The following is a 27,473-nucleotide window of genomic DNA, read 5'->3' as shown; positions in this document are numbered from 1 at the left end:
AGAGTGGGTTTAATATTTTTGGTGGTCTTTGCAAATGCCACTGAGGCCTATTTGCTGACACCAAGCCTTGTGGTTTAGTTGGGGTGGAGTAACAGTCTTAGAGGTCAAGCATTGAGATTTGGTGGTTTTTCTGTTTCTAATCATAGTTGTTTTGTTGTTGTTGTTTTTGGTCTTTAGGCTATGCTGAAGGCTTGGCTTTGAGTAGAATTTCCTTTTCCTTGTTTTTTCATACAGTTTGTGTTGTGCTTAGTCGCTCAGTTGTGTCCAACTCTTTGCGACCCCATGGTCTGCAGCCCACTAGGCTCCTCTGTCCATGGGGATTCTCCAGGCAAGAATACTGGAGTGGGTTGCCATGCCTTCCTCCAGGGGATCTTCCCAACCCAGGGATTGAGCCCAGGTCTCCCGCACTGCAGGTGAATTCTTTACCATCTGAGCCACCAGAGAATAGGGGGAATATCTTTAGTTACTTAGATAATGCTACCACCAGCATCCTCACCTAAGTGTCTACTTTTGGGGGAGGGAGAGCAGGAATCTATTACTTACGCTTTGGGTGCTACAAAGCTTTTAGTTATGGAAAGAAATAAGTAAGTCAGCTTCCATTGCTGAGCTGGAGACTTTAGAAAGTACCTTGTAGGAAAATAAGCTAGTTTAAATACTCTTAATTTCATTCTGCTGGCATACAAATGCAGGTTCTGGGTTATTGCACGAGTCTTAAGTACTTTTTTCTGTCAAGTTATTAATTCAAAGATTTATTCTATAATGTATATTAGAAACACCTTGGTTTTATTATAATATGAACGAGTTATAGGCCTATGTTCAACCTAAGGCTTGGTACTTCTTTATTCTAGTGACAGTATAATATAATACTTTTTTGAAAAAGATAATTTCTAAACTTGGAAATTGATCTGATAGATGTTGTCTTCTTTGAAAGTTAAACTACTTGTATCTCTTCTCATTGTTTTTCTACTCCTTTTCAGCCTTCTCAGTTTTATGATTTGAACTCTTGTCCTTTGATTGCAATAAACTGTAGGTATTGTGTTATTTCTTGGTGGTACACTTTTATTGTGTTTAATAGGTTAGTACTATCTGTTTATTGTAGCTAGAGTTAATTGGTTCTCTATCTTAATGTACTTTGTATCTCTGCCTTTTTAACATGAGAAATTTAACCTAAAGTTGAAAGTTATTCATGCTTGGTTTCTAGAATTTAGTTGCTTAAAATATTTATTACATTTAAACATTTTTTTCCCTAGAATTAACAAGTTTTTGGTCAGTGTTTTATGTTGTTGGAGGAGAAATTGACATGTTCTACTGGTCATCATACATTTATTTTTAAAAATACAGGCCAGAATTAAAAGGCGTGTTAACTTTAAACATCAGTAATCTTTCATAATATAAATCAAAACCTTTTATTATTAATGATGTGTTTTTGGAATTTTCCTCCTGCCTTTTTCATGGTGTTTAAAGGCAGTCAGTACTTATGCCCAGCTGTCTGTCTTTTGTACCTCATATATGAACTTTCATTTCTTTTTTCATAGCATCCATAAGTCATAAATAATGACTTGACAGGCATTTTATAGAATTTCTTTTCATTGCCTTACCCCTTTTCTTCCTGGTAAATACGGTAGCCCGGAAGCATTGTCCATGGCTCTGTTCCCTTGCGCCATCCTTTTGCATTTTTTTGTTTTCCATTGTCACTTCTTTAACTATTGTTTCTTTATAGTTGATGCAGAAACATAAGCACATGTAAGATATAGCTTTTGCTTCTAGTTGGTGATTGTGTAGAAAGGGTAAAACCCTATTTATTACTGTGCTACATTAATTACCATGTGATGTGTAAATCTTAGACACAGTGTATAGATTAGGGAGTTAAGGGAAGGAAAAGTTTAGAAGTGACCAGCAGATGCTTCATGGGAGAATTGATGTTTGAACTCGATGTCAAGTTTATTGTCAGAAATGTAGAAAATATATTCCACAAAAGATATTCCACATGTATTGAACCCAGTTTGGCTCAGAAGTTCAGTTCAGTTGCTCAGTCCTGTTCAACTCTTTGTGACCCCATGGACTGCAGCACGCCAAGCTTCCCTGTCCATCACCAACTCCCGGAGCTTGCTCAGACTCGTGTCTGTAGAGTCGGTGATGCTGTCCAACCATCTCATCTTCTGTCAGCCTCTTCTCCTCCTGCCTTCAGTCTTTCCAAGCATCAGGGTCTTATCCAGTGAGTCAGTTCTTCATATCAGGTGCCCAAAGTATTGGAGTTTCATCTTCAGTATCAGTCCTTCCAATAAATATTCAGCACTGATTTCCTTTAGGATTGACTGGTTGGATCTCCATGCAGTCCAAGGGACTCTCAAGAGGCTTCTCCAACACCACAGTTCAAAAGCATCAATTCTTTGGTGCTCAGCCTTCTTTATAGTCCAGCTCTCACATCCATACATGACTACTGAAAAACCCATAGCTTTGACTAGATGGACCTTTGTTGGCAAAATGATGTCTCTGCTTTTTAATATGCTGTCTAGGTTGGCCATAACTTTTCTTCCAAGGAGCAAGAGTCTTTTAATTTCATGGCAGCACTCACCATGTGCAGATTTGGGAGCCCAAATAAATAAAGTCTGTTGCTGTTTCCAGTGTTTCCCCGTTTTTTTGCCATGAAGTGATGGAACTGGATGCCAAGAACTTTGTTTTTTGAATGTTGTTTTAAGCCAACCTTTTCACTATCTTCTTCCACTTTCATCAAGAGGCTCTTTAGTTCTTCTTCGCTTTTTGCCATAAGGGTAGTGTCATCTGCATATCTGAGGTTATTGATATTTCTCCTGGCAATCTTGATTCTAGCTTGTGCTTCCATCCAGCCCAGCATTTCTCACAATGTACTCTGCATGTAAGTCTTAATAAACAAGGTGACAATATACAGCCTTGACGTACTCCTTTCCAAATTTGGAACCAGTCTGTTGTTCCATGTTTGGTTCTTGACCTGCACACAGATTTCTCAGGAGGCAGGTCAGGTCTTGGTATTTCCATCTCTTGAAGATTTCCGCAGTTTGTTGTGATCCACAAGTCAAAGGCTTTGGCATAGTCAATAAAACAGAAGTAGATGTTTTTCTGGAACTCTCTTTTTCGATGATCCAACGGATTTTGGCAGTTTGATCGCTGGTTCCTCTGCGTTTTCTAAATCCAGCTTGAACATCTGGAAGTTCACGGTTCATGTACAGTTGAAGCCTGGCTTGGAGAATTTTGAGCATTAGTTTCCTAGCATGTGGATGAGTGCAGTTGTGTGGTAGATTGAACATTTTTTCGCATTGCCTTCCTTTGGGATTGGAATGAAAACCGATCTTTTCCAGTCCTGTGGCCACTGCTGAATTTTCCAAATTTGTTGATAAATTGAGTGCAGCACTTTCACAGCAGCATCTTTTAGGATTTGAAATAGCTCAACTGGAATTTCATCACCTCCGCTAGCTTTGTTCATAGTGATGCTTCCTAAGGTCCACTTGACTTCACATTCCAGGATGCCTGGCTTTAGGTGAGTGATCACACCATTGTGGTTATCCGGGTCATGAAGATCTTTTTTGTATAGTTCTTCTGTGTACTCTTCCTTGTGGCTTAGCTGATAAAGAATCAGCCTGCGGGGATTGGGCGGAGAGGGAGGTGGGAGGGGGGATCGGGATGAGGAACACATGTAAATCCATGGCTGATTCATGTCAATGTATGACAAAACCCACTACAATATTGTAAAGTAATTAGCCTCCAACTAATTAAAAAAAAAAAAAAGAATCAGCCCGCAATGCAGAAGACCTGGGTTCGATCCCTTTGTTAGGAAGATCCCCTGGAGAAGGGAACAGCTACCCACTCCAGTATTCCGGCCTGGAGAATTGCATGGACTGTATAGTCTATGGGATTACAAAGAGTTGGACACGACTGAGCGACTTTTGCTTTTGCATTCTGTGTACTCTTGCCACCTCTTCTTAATATCTCAGCTTCTGTTAGGTCCATACCATTTCTGTCCGTTATTGTGCCCATCTTTGTATGAAATGTTCCCTTGGTATCTCTAATTTTCTTAAAAAGATCTCTAGTCTTTCCCATTCTATTGTTTTCCTCTATTTCTTTGCACTGATCATTGAGGAAGCCTTTCTTATCTCTCCTTGCTATTCTTTGGAACTCTGCATTCAGATGGATATATCTTTCCTTTTCTCCTTTGTCTTTTCACTTCTCTTCTTTTCTCAGCTGTTTATAAGGCCTCTTCAGACAACCATTTTGCCTTTTTGCATTTCTTTTTTGGGGCTGGTCTTGATCACTACAGTGTCATGAACCTCCATCCATAGGTCTTCAGTCACCCTGTCTATCATATCTAATCCCTTGAATCTATATTTCACTTTCCCTTTCATTATATTTCATTATATACTTTCAGTGTACAATCATAAGGGATTTGATTTAGGTCATACCTGAATGGTCTACTGGTTTTTCTCTACTTTCTTCAATTTAAGTCTGAATTTGGCAATAATGAGTTGGTGATCTGAGCCACAGTCAGCTCCCTGTCTTGTTTTTGCTGACTTTATAGAGCTTTTCCATCTTTGGCTGCAAAGAATATAATCAGTATGATTTCATTATTGACTATCCAGTGATGTCCATGTGTAGAGTCTTCTGTTGTGTTGTTGAAAGAGGGTGTTTGCCATGACCAGTGTATTCTCTTGGCAAAACTCAGTTAGCCTTTGCCCTGCTTCATTCTGTACTCCAACCCCAAATTTGCCTGCTACTCCAGGTATCTCTTGACTTCCTACTTTTGCATTCCAGTCCCCTATTGATGAAAAGGACATCTTTTTTTGGTGTTACTTCTAGAAGGTCTTGTAGATATTCATAGAACTGTTCAACTGCAGCTTCTTCAGCATTAATGGTTGGGGCATAGACTTGGATTACTGTTATACTGAATGGTTTGCCTTGGAGAGATCATTTTGTCGTTTGGCTCAGAAGTAGAAAACAGTGAAACAGGGAAGAGAGCATGAGACCAGATTGCACAGCACCTTGGATGTTGAGCAGTTTCAACTTGGTTCTTCAGCTTGGTAAGAGCTGTTGAAGTCTTTTAAACTTGGAATTGACCTAGAGGGCCTTCTTTAATATTAATATACCTACATAACAAGATAGGGAAGATATGTCTAATAAAGCTTGGTTCCTTAAAGAATAATGCTTAACAACACTTGTTTAAAAAGGACAGTGCTAGCCTCATTCTTTGATTATTTGAAATAAATTCATGGGAATATATGCCTTTCAAGTAGAAGACATGTATAAAGATAGATATTCTTTTCTCCAACTCTTCTCTATATCTCACTTCTTGATCGTCTTTCCATGTCAGGCCAAATGCCATGTTCTCCATAAAGAACTGATTCCTTCCAATTAGGAGGCTTTTCTTTTGAAATCCTCCATTAAACTTTGTATCTGTCATACTGTACCATGTTTGATGTTATAATAAAGGCAGTAGATGTGTACACACTACATTGAAGGTTTTATGCTTGTGTCTTATTCTTGCATTTTCATGTTGATTTTTAGTGAATATATAGTGGTCTATTAAATTTCTGTCTTTAAAATGACCCTAGATTTTACCCTAGGATTTGGGCTGAACTAAGGTTTTTGACTGAACTGCTGCTGCTGGTCTGGATCAGTAATTCTGAACATTTTTTTTTCTGCTAGGAGATACAGTAGATAAAATTTTGACACATGCATTTCAGTGGATCTGCTTAGCAGGGCAGTAAAATGTTACAGTGGTTTATAATTGCCACAGCTATCCTAGGATATGTTGTCAGTGTAACAAGTAGTAGATGCTGTACAGTTCTTAGGGCAGTAGCTGTTAAGTCTTCCTAATTCTGTGCTACCTAGAAAAGTTACACCAGACTGCAAGCAGAGGTAATACTATTGGGATAATCTAAAGGCCCCCGCCTCTCTATTTAAGGCTCAAAGCAGCCCTTTAGCAATATCAAATTATTTGCAATAAAAATCCAAAGTTATAGTATTCATCTTTGAGAATAACTTTAGGGTGGTTTGAGTTTTTTCTTATCCATTAGTGCACATATTTTTGTTGTTACTATTAGTTTTAAATAGATTGAACCCTCTTTTGATGTGGATTAGACTGGTAGTCTGGATTTTACACCTGGATTCCATTTCATTTCTTAAGTTTTAGAGCTTGTCTGCCTAAAAAGACCTCTGAGGCATCTTCCAATTCAAACTGTAGGAAATAAAGTGTTCAAATTTTTTCTAGATTCTGGCGAATATCCTTATTAATATGGACGTCTGTTTGACACACTTTGGCAGCTTACCAGACTGTTTAACCAAAGTGATGTATATTTGGCCATTCATTATGTTAAGTGCCTAGTGTGAAATTTTAAAGTGTGTTTATTTTTGAACTTTTTTTGTGGACAAAATATATTTTTTGTTATTGGGGTTTGAGTGGTTGAGGACTGTAAAAAATGATAAATTCAGTAACTGTATGCCTGACAAGGAATACTAGGAGTGTTAGCCCTTAAGGTTGGGTTGAAGTATAGAACAGATGGAACTTCAGCATTTGAGATGTAACATCCTCCACTTGGTGAAATATAGCAGTATCAGAACATGTAATAAATGTTAACATTAAATATTAATATGAATGCTGTCAGTATGGTTGCTGATTATAGATTTGAGGGTGATCAATTATTTGGAGTTTAAATTGGACCTAGTAATTTATGTAAAATGCTTAGTCATATTTGTGGCTTAACTTCAGATATGTGTATCATTATGGGGAAGATGTAAGATATCATAATGAAGCAAGATTATAGAAAATAAAATGTAAAGATACTGTTTTATAACAGTAGAAATGAACACATACATCCACACAAAAACTCATATACCAATGCTCATAGCAGCATTATTTATAATAGGTAAAAAGTGGAAATAACTCAAGTGTCCATCAACTGATGAATGAATAAATAAAATGTGGTATTTCCACACAATAGAATATTACTTGGCAATAAAAATGGTTGAAGTACTGATGCATGCTATAACGAATGGATCTTGAAAACACTGTTAAGTGAAATAAACTAGTCATGGAAGACCATAATATGGTTCAATTTATATGAAATGTTCAGAATAGGCAATTCTAGAGAGACAGAAAGTTGATGCCTCACTGCACGGCTTGGGGTGTGGGGTGGGAATAGGGAGTGGAGAGTGACTGCTGAGAGAAGTTTCTTTCAGGGGTGATGAAAATGTTCTAGAATTACTGGTGATGGTTGCACATTCTTGTGAATATAAAAAACATTCAGGTGTGTATAGTTGAAATGTATGAATTCTGTGGCATGTGAATTATATCTCAAAGCTATTTCCTTTTTTATTTTTAAACAGAGGCTGTGTGAAGAGATGTTTCAGAGTAAATGGGTACTTTGGGGGAGGCAGATGGAAGTGGAAGGGCATGGAGGAAGATGGGTATTTCTTGGCATCAGTATACTATCACATTTTAATGCAAATGATGCCTTCTCCATTTGCTGGCTAAGAATGTAACAGATTGTGTTTTAGTAGGCATTGTATAAGAACCCAGCTTTTTAACATTACACTGATGCTGGAATTGTGCGTTATTCCACTTGAGGGATTAGTCTTGCCTTTGTCTTATTTTTGTATTTTTTGTAGTATTAGGTTGAAATGCTTTCCTGTTTCAAGGTAGTGCATAATTGTGTCCTGCCCATCCATCCATCCTACACCCTGCTTTGCTGTTTTTGTTCACACTTGCTCTCATTTGTGTCATCTTTCTTACCTCCTGTGTTTGGAACAGTCCCTAGTTTCCTGTGTGCTTGAAATCACTTTCTTCCTTCAATTCTTGCTTCTGTGAAAGGAACAAAAAGGTATTGTTCCTTGTGGCTTAGTATCTTTTTATGTGTTTATAAATTTATGCTTTTAAACCCTTAGTAGTATTTTTTTTTTCCCAATTCTAGCATTGTATTAAATGATTCCAAATATATTCCAAAACGTCTCATTTGGCTTTTGCTATGTACAGTGTTTGGGCTTTCCAGGTGGCGCTAGTGGTGAAGAACCCACCTGCTAATGCAGGAGACATAAGTGGGATTGCTGGGTCATATGGCAGTTCTATTTCCAGTTTTTTAAGGGATCTCTACACTTCTCTGTAGTGGCTGTACCAGTTTACACTCCCACCTGCAGTGTAAGAGGGTTCCCTTTTCTCCACACCCTCTCCAGAATTTATTGTTTGTAGACTTTTTGTTGATGGCCATTCTGACTGGTGTGAGCTGACACCTCATTGTGGTTTTGATTTTCATTTCTCTGATAATGAGTGGTGTCGAGCGTCTTTTCATGTGTTTGTTAGCCATCTGTATGTCTTCTTTGGAGAAATGTCTGTTTAGTTCTTTTTCCCGCTTTTTGATTGGGTTGTTCGTTTTTCTGGTATTGAGCTGCATGAGCTGCTTGTATATTTTGGAGATTAATTCTTTGTCAGTTGCTTCATTTGCTATTATTTTCTCCCATTCTGAAGGCTCCCTTTTCACCTTGCTTATAGTTTCCTTCATTGTGCAAAAGCTTAGGGTCCCATTTGTTAATTTTTGCTTTTATTTCCATTACTCTGGGGAATGGGTCATAGAGGATCTTGCTGTGATTTATGTCTTTTATGTTTTTGTGATTTATGTGATTTATGTTTTTGTGGTTTCCTCCTTGTGTATGCTTATGTTTTTGTGATTTATGTGATTTATGTTTTCCTCTACAAGTTTTGTAGTTTATTTTTGTGTATGGTGTTAGAAAATGTTCTAGTTTCATTCTTTTACAGGTGGTTGACAAGTTTTCCCAGCACCACTTGTTAAAAAGATTGTCTTTTTGCTCCTTTGCCAAAGATAAGATGTCCATAGGTGCGTGGATTTATCTCTGGGCTTTCTGTTTTGTTCCATTGATCTGTATTTCTGTCTTTCACTCCAGTATTCTTGCCTGGAGAATTCCCATGGACAAAGAAGCCTGACAGACTACAGTTCATAGGGTCAAAAAGAATCAGACACTCAGCAGGCAGGCATGCACACATGTATACAATGTTTGATTTCTGATTTCTTCAACAAAGTGATCATTTTTTAATAGGAATATTGCTGACCAGTTGACTTCCAGTGGCGTTCTCCATCTGTTCCATTTGCCTCCTTTTCTGGGTTCTTTCTTTACGAAGCTAGCACTTATTGAGCTTGTACTGTATGCCAGGCAATATGCTAAGTATATATGCTTATTTAATTCTCACAACTAAATTTATTAAGTATATGAACTATTACGGTAGTGTTTTATAGATGAGAAAACTAAGACTCAAAAGATAATGCTGATTGTTCTTGGTTTTAACTACATATGTATAGCTTTTTGGTGTTGTATATATGTTTTCATAATGCTTGACCTTCGTATGTATTTGATGGTTGCTCAAAATTTTGCAAATATATTCCTGAATTGAATCATACAATATGTATTCTGTGTCTGGATTTTTTCCCTCACCAAAATGTTTTTGCAGTTAATCCATGTTTATGTCTGTCAGTATTTTGTTCCAGTTTACTGTTGCCTGGGGTTCCTTTATATGTTTATATCACAATTTTTTCATTCACCTTTCATGGACATTTTGGTTTCCAATTTAAATAATAAAATCTCTCCCCTTCATTTTTGTGCTATTTTCATCATCTGCTTTATTCTGCATGTTATTATTTTTATATATTATTGCTACTTTTGCTTTACAAACTAGTATCTTTTTAAAAATTAAAAGAAAATAAACTCATACATCATTTCTGTTGGCTTCCTTTGTGTAGAAATAAATTTTTATCTGCTGTTTCTTAGAACAGATTAATAGAAAAATTGAACAGGAAGTACAAAGTTCTCATGTATTAATACTTTTCTCTCTCTCATTCTTTATCGCTCCCCTTTTCCTATTATTAACATGTTGCATTGGTGTGATACCTTTGTTACAGTTCATACTGATGCATTATTATTAACTAAGTCCATAGTTTACGTTCACTTGGTTGTACATTTCTACTATTCTTCCTGAAGAACTTCTTTCAGTGTTCCTTGTAGAGCAGGCCTACTGGTGATAAATTCTGAGCTTTTGTATATCTGAAAGTGTCTTTATTTGTCCTTCATCTGTGAAGGGTATTTTTGCTTTATGTAGATTTTAATTAACAGGTTTTTTCCCCTAGCACTTTAAAGGCGTTATGCCTTTGTTTAAACTTGTTAAAACAAGTTTTCCCTTACTTTGGTTGCTTTTAAGATATTTTTTTATATTACTGAATTTCAGCAGTTTGATTATTAATGATATGCTTTGGTATGGTTTCTTTTTGCTTGTTTTTTGTTCAGTGAGTTTCTTGAATATATAGGTTTCGTTTTTCTCAAATTTGGAAATTCTTTTGCCTTTATCTTTTCAGATATTTTTTTCTGTCTCCCGGTCCTTCTGGGACTACAGTTACACCATTTTTAGACTGCCCTTGATATTCTCGCAAGTATTTGATGCTCTGTTCTTCATTTCATTTTTTGCTTTCTATTTTCACATCTTTAATTTAGGGATCTTTTCCCCCTGCACTGTTGAATTTGTTGCGAGGTATTTCCAGTTCCAGTTCAGTCGCTCAGCCATGTCTGACTCTTTGCGACCCCATGAATCGTAGCATGCTAGGCCTTCCTGTCCACCAAATCCTGGAGTCTACCCAAATCCATGTCTGTTGAGTCAGTGATGCCATCCAGCCATCTCATCCTCTGTTGTCCCCTTCTCCTCCTGCCCTGAATCCATCCCAGCATTAGGGTCTTTTCCAATGAGTCACTTCTTAGCATGAGGTGGCCAAAGTATTGGAGTTTCAGCTTCAGTATCAGTCCTTCCAATGAACACCCAGGACTGATCTCCTTTAGGATGGACTGGTTGGATCTTCTTGAAGTCCAAGGGACTCTCAAGAGTCTTCTCCAACACCACAGTTCAAAAGCATCAATTCTTCGGTGCTCAGCTTTCTTCACTGTCCCGACTCTCACATCCGTACATGTCTACTGGAAAAACCATAGCCTTGACTAGACAGACCTTTATTGGCAAAGTAATGTCTCTGCTTTTTAATATGCTATTCAGGTTGGTCATAACTTTCCTTCCAAGGAGTAAACATCTTATAATTTCATAGCTGCAGTCACCATCTGCAGTGATTTTGGAGCCCAAGAAAATAAAGTCAGCCACTGTTTACACTGTCTCCCCATGTATTTGCCATGAAGTGATGGGACCAGATGCCATGATCTTCGTTTTCTAAATGTTGAGCTTTAAGCCAACTTTTTCACTCTCTTCCTTCACTTTCATCAAGATGCTGTTTAGTTCTTCTTTACTTTCTGCCATAGGTTGGTGTCATCTGCATATCTGAGGTTATTGATACTTCTCCTGGCAATTTTGATTCTAGCTTGTGCTTTTTCCAGCCCAGCATTTCTCATAATGTACTCGCATATAAGTTAGATGAGCAGGGTGACAATATACAGCCTTGATGTACTCCTTTTCCTATTTGGAAACAGTCTGTTGTTCCATGTCCAGTTCTAACTGTTGGCTTCCTGACCTGCATACAGGTTTCTCAAGAGACAGGGCAGATGATCTGGTATTCCCATCTCTTTCAGAATTTTCCACAGTTTATTGTGATCCACACAGTCAAAGGCTTTGGCATAGTCAATAAAGCAGAAATAGATGTTTTTCTGGAACTCTCTTGCTTTTTCGATGATCCAGCGGATGTTGGCAATTTGATCTCTGGTTCCTCTGCCTTTTCTAAAACCAGCTTGAATATCTGGAAGTTCACGGTTCACGTATTGCTGAAGCCTGACTTGGAGAATTTTTTTTTTGACTTGGAGAATTTTGAGCATTACTTTGCTAGCGTGTGAGATGAGTGCAATTGTGCAGTAGTTTGAGCATTTTTTGCTATTGCCTTTCTTTGGAATTGGAATGAAAACTGACCTTTTCCAGTCCTGTGGCCACTGCTGAGTTTTCCAAATTTGCTGACCTATTAAGTACAGCACTTTTATAGCATCATCTTCCAATTCAACTGGAAATTTCTGGAAATAGCTCAACTGGATTTCCATCACCTCCACTAGCTTTGTTCGTGGTGATGCTTTCTAGGGCCCACTTGACTTCACATTCCAGGATGTCTGGCTCTAGGTGAGTGATCATGCCATCGTGATTTTCTGGGTCATGAAGATCTTTTTTGTACAGTTCTTCTGTGTATTCTTGCCACCTCTTCTTAATATCTTCTGCTTTTGTTAGGTACCTACTATTTCTCTGCTTTATTGAACTCATCTTTGCATGAAATGTTACTTTGGTATCTCTTATTTTCTTGAAGAGATCTTTTGTCTTTCCCATTCTGTTTTCCTCTATTTGCATTGATCCCTGAGGAAGGCTTTTTTATCTCTCCTTGCTATTCTTTGGAACTCTGCATTCAGATGGATATATCTTTCCTTTTCTCCTTTGTTTTTTGTTTCTCTTCTTTTTACATCTATTTGTAAGGCCTCCTTGGACAGCCATTTTGCTTTTTGCATTTCTTTTCCATCGGAATGGTCTTAATCCCTGTCTCCTGTACAGTGTCTTGAACCTCTGTCCATAGTTCATCAGGCATTCTGTCAGATCTAGTCCATTAAATCTATTTCTCACTTCCATTGTATAATAAGGGATTTGATTTAGGTCATACCCGAATTGTGTAGTGCTTTTCCCTTCTTTCTTCAATTTAAGTATGAATTTGGCAATAAGGAGTTCATGATCTGAGCCACAGTCAGCTCCCGGTCTTGATTTTGCTGACTGTATAGAACTTCTCCATCTTTGGTTGCAAAGAATATAGTCAGTCTGATTTTGGTGTTGATCATCTGGTGATGTCCATGTGTAAAGTCTTGTGTTGTTGGAATAGGGTGTTTGCTGTGACCATTGTGTTCTCTTGGCAAAACTCTTATTAGCCTTTGCCCTGGTTCATTCTGTACTCCAAGGCCAAATTTGCCTGTTACTCCAGGTATATCCAGTTTTTTTATTTGAGTTACTGTATTTTTCATCTTTAGAGATTGATTTGATTCTTTTCAAAGTAATTATCTTTTTTCTATTTTTCATTAAATCCTTTAATATACTTGCAACATTTTAAAGTTTATATATTTGAGAATATCATCTTTTTCTTGTTTCTGGGTCAGTTTCTTTTCTCAAATTTTTTCCCCTTGATTATGTTAACACATTTTTCCATTTTCTTATGTTTAGTAAATTTTGATTGACTGTTGGACTTTCATCATGCTGTTGTGTGGATTTTGTTGGTTTCTTCTCAACAGGTTTTAATTTGTTTTGGTGGTGTATTCAATTTCTTATGGAAAAGTAGTAGGTTAGCACTGCTACTAAGAGGGTCATTCATTCTGCTTTGGTTTCTACTGATTGTCCCAGTTTTCAATGAGATCCTTCTCCCTTGTGGTTGAAACTTGAACATCTCCAAATCTTATGTAACCCCTGGTAACTTTTGAAATTTGAAATGTATTTGAAATTCATTTCTCAGCAAATACACACCTTGAATTGTGTTTATAGACACTTACTTTGTTTTGGGGTTTTTTTGCCTGTATTATATTTGTCTTAATCTGGATTGACTTTTCAAACTGTTTTCACATAGACAACTCTTTTCTTTGACAGTGTGTTATGCTCAAAATATGCAGAAATTTTGATAATTTCCAAACATAAAGACAGTAATTTCCTTCATAATTGTATCAATAGTTTTAATCAAGATTTGAGGAGATACTTCTTAGGCCCTCAAGATTTGAAACTAGGAATGCCAATGTCCTATTAGCAGCACTTTGGTTTCACTTTGCTTTCTAGTTTATTTACATTCACTGATTAGACACTTAAATAACAAGCTAGTATGGCAAGAGATAGGAGTTAGGGAACAGATCACTTAATTTAGGTCATTCAGGTCTTACAGTTGTATTGGGTTTGTCTGTTTGCTGGATAAAGCCTCTTTGGGACATTTGAAGAAAGGAGTTTTGAACCTTGGTCGTTTCGTTTAACCTTTTTTGTTGATACAGAAAACTGGAAGATGATAATAACTTGTGCTACAGTATAAAATATGAATTTCAACATTTAATTATCATTGAAATGATAATGCCTTCAAAGGACTTATTATTTTAGAGTACCCTTTTTAAAACTTTTTTTTTTTAAGTGATCTCCATGTGATTTTTGTGATACTGTTTGTGTAATTTTTAGTTATGGTAATTGTAATATAGAAACTTAAAATGTACTTTTAAGGTTGTAGAGAAATGATCAGTGCTTATCATTTTTTGTTCAAATCAAGCAGTAACCTGTTATTTGTCAGGATGTCTTCATGGGTATTGATACTTCATGGGTATTGATACATTGTACTTCTGAAGCTGCTCAAATGTATTAGCCCTCTGAGACTGATATACTTTGCTGTCTTTTGAGTCTATTGCTATGTTATACATTCATTTATTTCTTTTACTGAATTTATTCAGCACAAGTATTAACTGAACTGTGGTTATACATAGCTGTTAAAAGCATTCCTAGGTTCTAATCCTGGCTTTACCACTTTATTGATATAGCTGTATGACTTTGGCTAGTTGCTTCTTAGTATTTGTTTCCTCCTGAGGCTAATAGTGAGGTTATGGTTAGCTTTACATCACTTTATATGTGTAAAGCAGTTAGGATACTGATTAGTATATGGGAAATACTCAAATGTTATTGCTGCCATTGTAGTTATTATTAGTATCATTGTTATGTTAGGCCTTTCCTGGATACCTTTTCTTAAATTTTAATCCCCTCCCTGTGGTAGTACTTCTTTTCTGCTTTTTTTTTTTTAAGGAAGGACTTTACACTAACCTGCTGTTAGTGTGTGTGTGTGTATATATATATATATATATATATATATATGTATGTGTGTGTGTATATATGTGTGTATGTATATATATATATATATATATATATAATATATACCCTGTATTCACTATGTGTTGCACGTCACTTCCACTAGAATATAAGTTCACTTAAGTCAGGAATAGATATAGAAATTTATTACTAGCGCCTAGAAAAGTGTCGGGAATATATTGGATGCTTAGTAAATGTTTTCTGAATGCATGCTGAATTTTGTGCCAGATATTGACTAGATATTGGGGATACAGAAATGAATAAAGTATGAAAAAGTTCCTTCTGTTAAATAAGCATATAGTATAATAGACTCATACCTGTAAAACTGTACTTAGTTTGCCCACTTGTAAGTGATGGTAATGGTAAAGAATACCTGAGGATGCCTTAGCAGAAGGTGTCATTAAATTGGACATTTGGTCTACCTAAGAGACAAGGGGGGAAGCTGTTTCCAGTCAGAGGTCAAAACTTGAACGAAACTTAACAAGCCATTGTTACCCTGCGCTAGGATAGTTTGTAGTCAAGGTTAACAGCAGTGTTAACTGTTGAGGGAGAAGGAAATAGAGGGTGCTAGGAAATAGGTTGGCACCAGGTTTGGGAACGAGGGCTGTTGGAGGTACCAGCTGTCTAGCTGGTGCCTGGATAGAGTAATGGGATTCTGGATATTCAGTATGTGAAACTTAATGATAACTGGCTGAACCACTAACATTTTAGTTTTGGTTTTATTTTTTGCAGGTGAGGGTATATTTCATTATAGATTGTCATAAACTATAAGAACTTGGTTTTTAGAATATTGCCTTTTAGCAACTTTTAGAACTGTATATAAAACAAACTTGCCAATAACAGTTAACTTAGAGAATTGAGGAATTAATATTTTTGATATAAGAGTATATACCATGTGTATAATCATCAAATTTGTATTTAATGAGTTATTTACCAAGGGTCAGATTGCTAAACTTTAATTCCTTATGTGACACTGACACAAATCTAGTGTCAGGATGCATTTAAAATAATTAGTTTTGTTTAGGCTGAGAACACATGAAAAATAGTTTAATTTTGAATTATTAGATTTTTAGAAGTTAGTATTGTAACTGTATTTGAGGAGCTTTTTCTGAGTTCTACATTTCAGTACAATTAGATTGAAAGCAGAAATCAGGTTTCTAGCTCCTTTTAAGCTCAATAAAAACAAAAGGCTTAGTTGTGTGTGTATGTGTATGTTTTAAAGTTCAAGTTTTTAATAGTTAATTTGTTTATATAAAATGACTATTTGTCATATTGTGGCTTTTCCCCGCCTCTAAAAGGGGTGTACATTTCAGTCAGAAACAAAATTGCAGTATCACAATAATTAATACTACTAAATAAGATTCAAAATATTGGTGTTTGTGTGGAGAAATTACCATTTTCATTTGATGAAGCAGATTTACTTGGGGATTGTCATAATTACTGAGTCATGCAATTATAAATTGCTATTAGGTTGGTACAAAAGTAATTGGCAGTTTCGGGCCTTGAATTTTAAATCATTACAACTAGGCTCAAGCACATCTTTATTAATGTAGATAGGAACCATTATAATCAACACATTTTTGCCAACGAGAAATAAGTTTGTTTATTCCTGTAGCATAAAAATCCATGCTTTGGACAAACTTTTGGATACTGTTGAAACTCTTTTCTGCATCCTGCTGGTTGTTGAAGCATTTTCCCTCCAAAAAGTTGTCAAGATGCTTGAAAAAGTGGTAGTTGGTCAGCAAGTGGTCAAGTGAATGTGGCGGATGAGGCAAAACTTTTGTAACGCGATTCGTTCAACTTTTGAAGCGTGGATTGTGCGACGAGCAGTTGGGTGTTGTCAAGGAGAAGAATCGGGCCCATTCTTTTGACCAGTGCTGGCTGCAGGCATTGCAATTTTCTGTGCATCTCATTGATTTGTTGAGCATACTTCTCACATGTAATGGTTTCACCAGGATTCGGAAAGCTGTAGTGGATCAGATGGGCAGCAAACCACCAAACAGTGACATGACCTTTTTTAGGTGTGAGTCTGGCTTTAGAAAGTGCTTTGGAGCTTCTTCTTGGTCCATCCACTGAGCTAGTTATTGCCAATTGTTGTATAAAATCCACTTTTCGTTGCATGTCACCATCCAATCTAGAAACGGCTCATGGTTGTTACGTAGAATAAGAGAAGATGACACTTTAAAATGATGTTCTTTTTTGATTTTTGGTCAGCTCATGAGGCACCCACTGCGAGCTTTTTCTCCTTTCCAGTTTGCTTCAAATGCTGAATGACCATAGAATGGTCAACATTGAATTCTTTGGTAACTTCTCCTTTATTTGTAAAAGGATCAGCTTTGATGATCCTCTAAATTGGTCATTGTCAACTTCTGATGGCTGGCCACTGTGCTCCTCATCTTCAAGGCCCTTGTCTCCTTAGCAAAACTTCTTGAACCACCACTGCACTGTACTTTCATTAGCAGTTCCTGGGCCAAATGCCTTGTTAACGTTGTGAGTTGTCTCTGCTGCATTATGACACATTTTGAACTTGAATAAAAAATAAGTTGAATTTGCTTTTGGTCTAACATCATTTCCCTAATCTAAAATAAATGTAAAATACACAGCAAGTCATATCTTTTGCCTTTTCATACTGTTCATGGGGTTCTCAAGGCAAGAATGCTGAAGTGGTTGGCCCTTCCCTTCTCCAGCGGGTGTTTTGTCAAAACTCGCCACCATGACCTGTCTGTATTGGCCATACACAGTATGGCTCATAGTTTCATTGAGTTAAACAAGGCTGCGATCCATGTGATCAGTTTGGTTACTTTTCAGTGATTGTGGTTTCCATTCTGTCTGCTCTCTGATGGATGAGGATAAGAGGCTTGTGGAAGCTTCTGATGGGAGGGACTGGCTGTGGGTAAAACTGAGTCTTGCTCTGGTGGGCAGGGCCATGCTTAGTGAATCTTCTAGTTCTGCTTCATTGACTTACCATCTACTTTGACATAAATAAACATTGACATAAACATCTTCATTGACATAAACATCTACTTCTGCTACATAGACTACGCTAAAGCGTGTGACACTGTGGATCACAACAAACTGTGGGAAATTCTTCAAGAGATGGGAATACCAGACCTCCTTACCTGCCTCCTGTGAAAACCTATATGCAGATCAAGAGGCAACACAGAACAGTGGACTGGTTCCAAATTGGCAAAGGAGTACGTCAAGGCTGCATATTGTCCCCCTGCTAAATTCAACATTCAGAGAATGTTGATCATAGTATCCGGTCCCAATACTTCATGGCAAATAGATGGAGAAACAGTGGAAACAGTGATAGACTTTATTTTCTAGGGCTCCAAAATCACTGTGGACCATGACTGCAGCCATGAAATTAGATGATTGCTTCTTGAAAGGAAAGTCCCTTGGACTGAAAGGAGATCAAACTAGTCAAGCCTAAAGGAAATCAGTCCTGAATGTTCATCCTGATGCTGAAGCTGAAACTCCAATACTTTGGCCACCTGATGTGAAGAGCTGACTCATTGGAAAAGACCCTGATGCTGGGAAAGATTGAAGGCAGGAGGAGAAGGGGATAATGGAGTACCAGATGGTGGCATCACTGGCTCAATGGACATGAGTTTGAGCAGGCTCAGGGAGATGGTGGAGTACGGGGAGGCCTGGTGTGTTGTGGTCCATGGGGTTAGAGTCAGACACGACTGAGCGACTGAACAACAACAACACAAGTAATAAGTCATTAGCAAAAAAAAAGTGAGAAATGCATATTAAAATGATATAGAACTTTACCCACCTTTATCTAAAAATGTATTGCAATATCAAACAGCAAAGTTCAACAATGCAAAATTGCAGTTACTTTTTGCACCAATTGAATAGACTAACATTATAATTGAGCCTGGCTAACCAGGGTGAGGAGAGGCTTACATCTTTCTCTTTCTACCTAAGTAAGTGTCTTGCTACTGGGACTTCCCTCATAGCTCAGTTGGTAAAGAAGCCACCTGCAATGCAGGAGACGCCAGTCTTGCTTATTTCCAAGCAAAAGTGTAACAAGACTGGATCATTCTTTATGCACTACACAATTGGTTAGCATTCACTAGTGTTCCTTTATTAATGTGAATAACAGACATTGTTGTTTCATACTTGTTTTTGGCATTTTATGTTCATTTTCATTGTTGCCTTTAAAAGAATGAGAACTCTTAAGTATATGCGATTGCTTTGAATACATACACATTTTATGGCAGTATAAGTCACTGACCCTTTGACAGTTTTTTCCCTAAATGAGAACGTAATATAGTGAACATTTTCAACTATTTTATGAGAACGTAAATTCAATAGGCTCTGTGTACCGTGTAAGTATAAAGTATATCTTGGGATACAGAGAATAGGAAAATGGGACCTCGGACACCAATTTGTGGATCTTGGCATGGGTAGAACATTACTGAACATTTAAGAAAACTTGAAAAATTGGATTAGTGACATTAGAAATGCCAGTTGGCTAACATTATGTTTTTATTAGCCAAATAAAACAACTGACTTGTAAAGATGTATTTTTCATGGTACTGATGAACCTGTTTGCTGGTCAGGAATAGACACACATATGTAGAGAACGAACTTGTGGACACGGTAGTGGAGAGAGCGTGGGATGAATTGAGAAAGTAGCACTGAAACATATACATTATTGCATATAAAACAGATGGCTTGTGGGAAGTTACTGTATAACACAGCTCAGCCTGGTGCTCTGCGATGATCTCAGAGGTGGGATGGGGCAGGGAGGGAGGCTCAACAGGGAGGGGACATAGGTATACTTACGGCTGATTCACATTGTTGTATGGCAGAAACCAACAACACTGTAAAGCAGTTATCCTCCAATTAAAAATTAAAATTTTAAAAATTATTTTTCTGTTCAGTAAGTGTTTGTAGAACTATCTGACAGTTGTAGTGCTGAGTGTTGAAATTTGTAGTAATGAAAGTACATTTAATTTTGTTTTAGAATTAAGAATAATTAATAACCTGCTTAATTTTTTTTTCTTTATTAAGGACTTGGATTTTGTGAGAAAGGAATAAAGAAGAGTTTTCTGCAAGGATCACAATAAGTGCACTTTTTGCTGGTACATCACTTCTAGTAAGACTTTTTTTTCATTTTTCTATGTTATGAAGTAAATAAACACAATGGGAATGTTTTTGAAAAAAATCGAATAACGGTTAGTTTGGAGTTTACATTGGGGATTAATGTAGGTTAATTAAGGAAATTTGTAAAATCCAGTCTGATATTCACATACACACAATATATGTAATATTGTATAGTGACAGTTTCTTTTTTCTTTTGACAGTTTCTTGAATAGACACTTTCTTGAAAAATTTTTTGAATAGACAGTTTCTTGAAAAGATACTGCTAATTCCAAACGTTTACATCTTTTCCACTTTCATCTTCCATGACAGCTACACATATTTGAAAATAAAGAAAATTTATAGTCCATATTTACTGAGACAATAAGTTGGCAGAATAGAGGGATTTTCAAATGAAAGACACAGTGGACAGGTCTAGCCATATTTCTTGAAAGGTAGAAGGATTGAAGGAAAAAATTAAGCAAATTGAAGAAATCTTTTTAACATGTGAACTTTTTTTGTGACTCGTTTTTTGCCTTAACTCACAGGCCCATATTTGCAGAGTTCTGGAGTAGGCTATTTTGATTTAAAAACTTACATTGGCCTAGGTTAATTGTTTGAATATGCTGGTGAGATGTGTAGTTCTCAAAAAGCTTTCATAAGTGAAACTTTACCTGAATTTTTTTTTCTGTTCTAAATGGAAGAGAAGTGAGTTATAGTAATATGAGAATATTGTAAAATAATGTAATTTCACAAAACATTAGGGGATGGTTTTTGGTGTGTCGTAATATGTTCACATTGACATTGTATTAGATATAATTGATCGAGCCTGATGGTTATGTCAATAAATCTTGTGAAAGGTACTTAAAAATATTTTCTGTTGTTATTATTCTTTTCATTTTAAGAATAGTTTTGCTACTTAATGTAAGGTTTAAATTTTTCCTTCAGTGGTAGAAAGAACTTTTATGAACTTACAAAAGAAGTTTTTTCTTATAATACTTTATTCCGATATCAGTTTCCTATGGCCGTACATTTTTCTTGTTAAACCTTGACTGCAGAACAACCCATTTTATGATATTCTTCAGGTTAGGGAGCTAGGAGAAAGGTATTATTTTTTAATTGAAAAGTATTCTTTAGTTGAAAACTTGTATATACACAGGAAGAATGGGGAAAATGAAGGTTAATTCACATTTTAAAATATAAATCTTGTTTAGTTTGCTGTAAGTCTTTTAATGTTTGATTTTTTTCTTTTCTCATCTTTTTTACATTTCTCATATGTATATATTTTGTTCACTAATAACTCAACACTGAGTGATTTGAATTAAAGCACTGCAGGAATTTAGCCACTTCCATTCCAGACAATTTTCCCTATAATTTCCCTATATTTCTGTTTCTTCTCTGAACCACTGTGGTGGCTATGAGCATAACTTTAGCTGTTAAATTTGCTTCAGGGAATCCTCTGTGATAACTTCTTCTACTCAGTTCTAAAGATTATTCCTTATAGCAGGCTTTGCGTGGTTCTGAGGGTTGTGATTGAATTAAGAACTACTTGGCTTGGAGTTACTGAGTACTTAGAGGGAAATGCTCTTTCCTTTTGAGTAGTTTCAAATGTTGACTTAAGAACCTCAGATTTGTTTTCCCTAATGATTCTGCCCTGATTTGAAGTAGAAAAATTGGAGGAATTGGCACAGATATTGGGCAATATTTTCCCTAATTTTTTTCTTTTACTTCAAGTCTTGAAATTGCTTTGGGCTTACATTTTAAGTCTTTTATCTCATTTGAGTTAATTTTAATGTATGGTATTAGGTAAGAGATAAGATTTATTTCTTTGCCAATGAAAGTCAAATTGTTCAAGAAGCATTATTGAAAAGGTTGTATTTTCCCCTACTGAATTACTTTGGCAACTTTGTTGAAAATCAGTTGACATATATATGTGGGTCTATTTCAGAACCCTATTATATCTGTTCATCTATGTGTCTATCCTTATGACATTACTGTCCTGATTATCATAGCTTTATGTAAGTCTTAAAAGCAGGTAGTGTAAACCCTCCATATTTGCTCTTTTGTTTCAAGGTTGTTTTCTAGCCTAAGTCCTTTCCATTTCTATGTATTTTAGAATTACCTTGTCATTTTCTGCAGAGAAGCCTTAACAAGATTTTGATTATGAGTGCTTTTATCATGGAGGCTAATTGGGAGTGAATTAACCTCTTAAGGATGTTGAGTCTTCTGATGCGTGAACTTGGTATCTCTCCCTATTTAAGTTGTCTTTAGTTTCTCAGCAGTATTTTGTAGTTTTCATTGTAAAGGTATTGCATATATTTTGTTGGTCTCTGTTTACTATTTTCATGTTATTGTAAATAGTAATGTAATATCAGTTCCAGCTGTTTTTAGTATATAGCAATAGAATAGATTTTGGCATAAAACCTTGTAATTTATGATTCTGCTAAACTCACTCATTCTGGTGGCAGTTTTGTGGATTCTTTCAGATGTTCTGGGCAGACCCTCATCTTGTCTGTAAATAGACTATTTTATTCTACCTTTTCAATTTTTATACCTTTTATTTCTTTTGCTGCGTTATTGAACTGCCTAGTAGTCCCAGTGCAGTGTTAAATAGAAGTGATGAGCTGACATTGTTGCCTTACTCCTGATCTTAGGTCTTTTACCATGAAGCACATTGTGCAACAGTGTATATATGTTTTATATAAATTGCTGTATAAGTTCAGATTTGTGTTAATGAGAGATGTTTTCATGCATGTTCATGGCATACATTGGTTTGTAGTTTTCTAAAAACTTTTAATTGGAGGGTTATTGCTTTATAATGTTGTGTTGGTTTCTGCTGTACAGCAGCGTGAATCAGCTGTAAATGTGACTGTGTGGGTCACAACAAACTGTGGAAAATTCTGAAAGAGATGGGAATACCAGACCACCTGACCTGCCTCTTGAGAAACCTGTATGCAGGTCAGGAAGCAACAGTTAGAACTGGACATGGAACAACAGACTGGTTCCAAATAGGAAAAGGAGTACATCAAGGCTGTTTATTGTCACCCTGCTAATTTAACTTCTATGCAGAGTATATCATGAGAAATGCTGAGCTGGATGAAGCACAAGCTGGAGTCAAGATTGCTGGGAGAAATATCAATAACCTCAGATATGGAGATAATACCACCCTTACAGCAGAAAGTGAAGAAAAACTAAAAAGCCTCTTGGTGAAAGTGAAAGAGGAGAGTGAAAAGGTTGACTTAAAACTCAATATTCAAAAAATGAAGTTCATGGCATCCGGTCTCATCACTTCATGGCAAATAGATGGGGAAACACTGGAAACAGTGACAAGCTTTATTTTTGGGTGCTCCAAAATCACTGCAGATGGTGACTGCAGCCATGAGATTAAAAGACCCTTGCTCCTTGGAAGAAAAGTTATGACCAACCTAGACAGCATATTAAAAAACAGAGACATTACTTTGCTAACAAAGGTCCATCTAGTCAAGGCTATGATTTTGCAAGTAGTCATGTATGGATGTGAGAATTGAACTATAAAGAAAGGTGAGTGCTGAAGAACGGATGCTTTTGAACTGTGGTGTTCCCAGTTCAAAGGAGAAGATTCTTGGGAGTCCCTTGGACTGCAAGGAGATCCAACCAGTCCATCCTAAAGGAGATCAGTCCTGAGTGTTCATTGGAAGGACCGATGTTGAAGCTGAAACTCCAATACTTTGGCCACCTGATGCACAGAGCTGACTTCTTGGAAAAGACCCTGATGCGGGGAAAGATTGAGGGCAGGAGGAGAAGGGGACGACAGAGGATGAGATGGTGCGATGGCCTCACCAACTCAATGGACATGAATTTGGGTAAACTCTGGGAGTTGGGGATGGACAGGGAGGCCTGACGTGCTGCAGTCCATGGGGTCGCAAAGAGTCAGACACGACTGAGCAACTGAACTGAACTGAATACATATATCCCTTCTCTTGAACCCCTCTCCCACTCCTCACATCCCACCCACCTAGGTTGTCACAGAGCATCAAGCTGAGCTCCCTGTATTACGTGGCAGCTTCCCACTAGCTTAACTGTTTCACACATGAGTAGTGTGTATATGTCAGTGCTACTTTCTGAATTCGTCCCACTTTCTCCTTCCCCTACTGTGTCCACAAGTCTGTTTATATCTGCATCTCTATTTCTGCCCTGCAGATAGGTTTGTCAGTACCATTTTTCTAGATTCCATGTATATGCAGTAATTCATTCAGTATGACAGATTCTAGGTTTATCCACCTCATTACAGCTGACTCAATTTTGTTCCTTTTTATGGGTGAGCAATATTCTATTCTATATATGTACCACAACTTCTTTATCCATTCATCTGTTGATGGACATCTAGGTTGCTTTCATGTCCTGGTTATTGTAAATAGTGCTGCAGTGAACACTGGGGTACTTATGTGTTTTTGAATTATGGTTTTCTTAGGGTGTATGCCCTATAGTGGGGTTGCTGGGTCATATGGTAGATTTATTCCTAGCTTTTAAAAGAATCTCCATATTGTTCTCCACAGTGGCTGTATCAGTTTATATTCTCACCAGCAGTGCTAGAGGATTCCCTCTTCACTTCCTCTCCAGAATTTATTGTTTGTACATTTTATGATGATGGCCAAAGAATCTCCATATTGTTCTCCACAGTGGCTGTATCAGTTTTCATTCTCACCAGCAGTGCTAGAGGATTCCCTCTTCACTTCCTCTCCAGCATTTATTGTTTGTACATTTTATGATGATGGCCAAAGAATCTCCATATTGTTCTCCACAGTGGCTGTATCAGTTTACATTCTCACCAGCAGTGCTAGAGGGTTCCCTCTTCACTTCCTCTCCAGCATTTATTGTTTGTACATTTTATGATGATGGCCATTCTGACCACTGTGAGGCGATACTTTATTGTAGTTTTGATTTGCGTTCTGTAATGATGAGTGATGTTGAACATCTTTTCATGTGTTTGTTGGCCATCTGTATGTCTTCTTTGGAGAAATGTCTGCTTAGATTTTCGCCCCATTTTTTGATTGAGTTGTTTATTTTTTCTGAAATTGAGCTGCATGAACTGCTTGTGTATTTTGGAGATTAATCCTTTATCCATTGCTTCATTTGTTATTATTTTCTCCCGGTCTTAAGGGTTGTCTTTTCATCTTGTTTATAGTTTCCTTTGCTCTGCAAAAGCTTTTAAGTTTAATTAGGTCTTATTTGTTTATTTTTGTTTTTATTTCCATTACTCTAGGAGCTGGATCAAAGAGGATCTTGCTGTAATTTATGTAAAAGAGTTTCTGCCTATGCTTTCCTGTAAGAGTTTCACAGTATCTGACCTTACATTCAAGTCTTTAATCCATTTTGAGCTTATTTTTGTGTATGACATTAGGAAGTGCTCTAATTTCATTCATATTATGTGTAGCTGTGCAGTTTTCCTAGCATCATTAATTGAAGAGGCTGTCTTCTCCATTGTATATTCTTGCCTCCTCTTTCAAAGATAAGGTGCCCATAGGTGTATGGGTTTATCTCTAGGCTTTCTATCTTGTTCTGTTGGTCTTTATTTCTGTTTTTTGAGCCAGTACCATACTGCCTTGATGACTATAGCTTTGTAGTATAGTCTAAAGTCAGAAAGGTTGATCCTTCTAGCACTGTTCTTCTTTCTCAAGATTGGTATGTAGTTTTTTAAAATAATGTCTTTGTCTGGTTTTTATATCAGGATAATAGAGTGAGTTGGAAAGATTTTTTTCTCGAAAAGTTTTCATACAGTTGTTGTTACTTCTTTAAGTGTTTGATGGTAGTGTTCAGTCACCACTCATATCCAGCTCTTTGTGACCCCATGGATTTCAGTGTACCAGGCCTCCCTGTCCCTCACCATCTCCTGAAATTTGCCCAAGTTCATGTCCATTGCTTTGGTGATACCATCCAGCCGTCTCATCCTTTGATGCCCTTTTCTCCTTCTGCCCTCAATCTTTCCCAGCATCAGGGACTTTTCCAGTGAGTCAGCTCTTGGCATCAGATGACCAAAATACTGGACTTCTAGCTTCAGCATTAGTCCCTCCAACAAGTACTCAGAGTTGTTCTCCCTCAAGATTGATTGGTTTGATTTCCTTGCTGTCCAAGTGACTCTCAAGAGTCTTCTCCAGCACCACAGTTCGAAGGCATCAGTTCTTTGTTACTCTGCCTTCTTTACGGTCCGGATCTCACAACCGTATGTGACCATTGGGAAGACCATAGTCTTGACCTTTATCGGCAGAGTGATGTCTCTGCTTTTCAACATACTGTCTAGGTTTGTCACAGCATTTCTGTCAAGAAGCAGATGTCTTCCGATCTCATGGCTGCAGTCACCATCTGCAGTGATTTTAGAGCCCAGGAAGAGGAAATCTGTCACTACTCCTTTTCTCCTTCTATTTGCCATGAAGTAATGAGGATGGATGTCAGGATCTTAGTTTTTTTAATATTTAGTTTTAAGCTGGCTCTTTCACTCTCCTCCTTCACCCTCATCAAGAAGCTCTTTAGTTCCTCTTCGATTTCAGCCATAAGAGTGGTATCATCTGAATATCTGATGTTGCTGGTGTTTCTCCTGCCTATCTTGATTCCAGGTTGTAACTTACTCAGCCTGACATATCTCATTGATGTGCTCAGCATATGTATTAAACAAACAAGGTGACAGCAGACAACCCTGTTGTACTACTTTCTCAATCTTGACCCCGTCAGTTTTTCCATTGTTACTTTGTGACCCACATACAGGTTTCTCAGGAGACAGGTAAGATGGTTTGGTATTCCCATCTCCTTTAACACTTGAATTACTGTGATGTTGAATGACTTGCCTTGGGAACAACTGAGATCATTCTCTCATTTTTGAGGTTGCACCCAAGTACTGCATTTTGGGCTCTCTTGTTGATTATGAGGGCTACTCCATTTCTTCTGTGGGATTCTTGCCCACAGTAGTAGATGAAAATGGTCATCTGAATTAAATTCACCCATTCCCGTCTCCATTTTAGTTCACTGATTCCTAAGATATCGATGTTTATTCTTACCATCTTCTGCTTGACCACCGTCAGTTTACTTTGATTCATGGACCTAACATGCCAGATTCCTATCAATAATGTTCTTTGCAGCATTGGATTTTACTTTGATCACCAGACATCCACTACTGAGCATTGTTTCCGCTTTTCCCAGCTGTGTCATTTTTTTCTGAGGCTATTAGTAGCTCTCCACTCTTCCCTGATAGCATATTGGACACCTTCAGATCTGGGGGACTCATCTTTTGGTGTCATATCTTTTTGTCCATTTATATAGTTCATGAGGTTCTCATAGCAATTATACTGGGGTGATTTTCTACCCCAGTGTTTGGTAGAATTCACCAAAGTAGATCTCTGGCCTTGGAGTTTCTTTGTGGGAAGATTTTAAACTGTGAATTGAATTTATTTGATTGAGTAAATTGATATTGGGCTATTCAGATATATATTAATTCTTTTTCGAAAAGCTTTAGTTTATGTGTCTTTTAAGGAATTTGTCTGTTTTACGTAAGTTG

The 27,473-nt window shown here is 37.1% G+C and overlaps 1 protein-coding gene across 14 annotated transcripts in view; it reads left to right on the top strand.

The window, feature by feature from the left end:
* MEF2A (myocyte enhancer factor 2A) overlaps positions 1 to 27,473 on the top strand; it is a 190,530-nt gene that overhangs the window by 14,169 nt on the left and 148,888 nt on the right. For 12 of the 14 annotated variants that reach the window (XM_070478148.1, XM_070478161.1, XM_070478156.1 and 9 more), the window contains exon 2: positions 19,880 to 19,964. The exons of the other annotated variants lie outside the window; for them this stretch is intronic. The gene's annotated coding sequence lies outside the window, so the exon portion shown is untranslated. The remainder of the gene's footprint in view (positions 1 to 19,879; positions 19,965 to 27,473) is intronic. 14 annotated transcript variants of the gene reach the window in all.

The sequence above is a fragment of the Odocoileus virginianus genome, chromosome 16 (genome assembly GCF_023699985.2).
Source record: "Odocoileus virginianus isolate 20LAN1187 ecotype Illinois chromosome 16, Ovbor_1.2, whole genome shotgun sequence".
NCBI lineage: Eukaryota > Metazoa > Chordata > Mammalia > Artiodactyla > Cervidae > Odocoileus > Odocoileus virginianus.
Note: the sequence above shows the minus strand (reverse complement) of the source record. Positions and strands in the feature narration are given on the sequence as shown.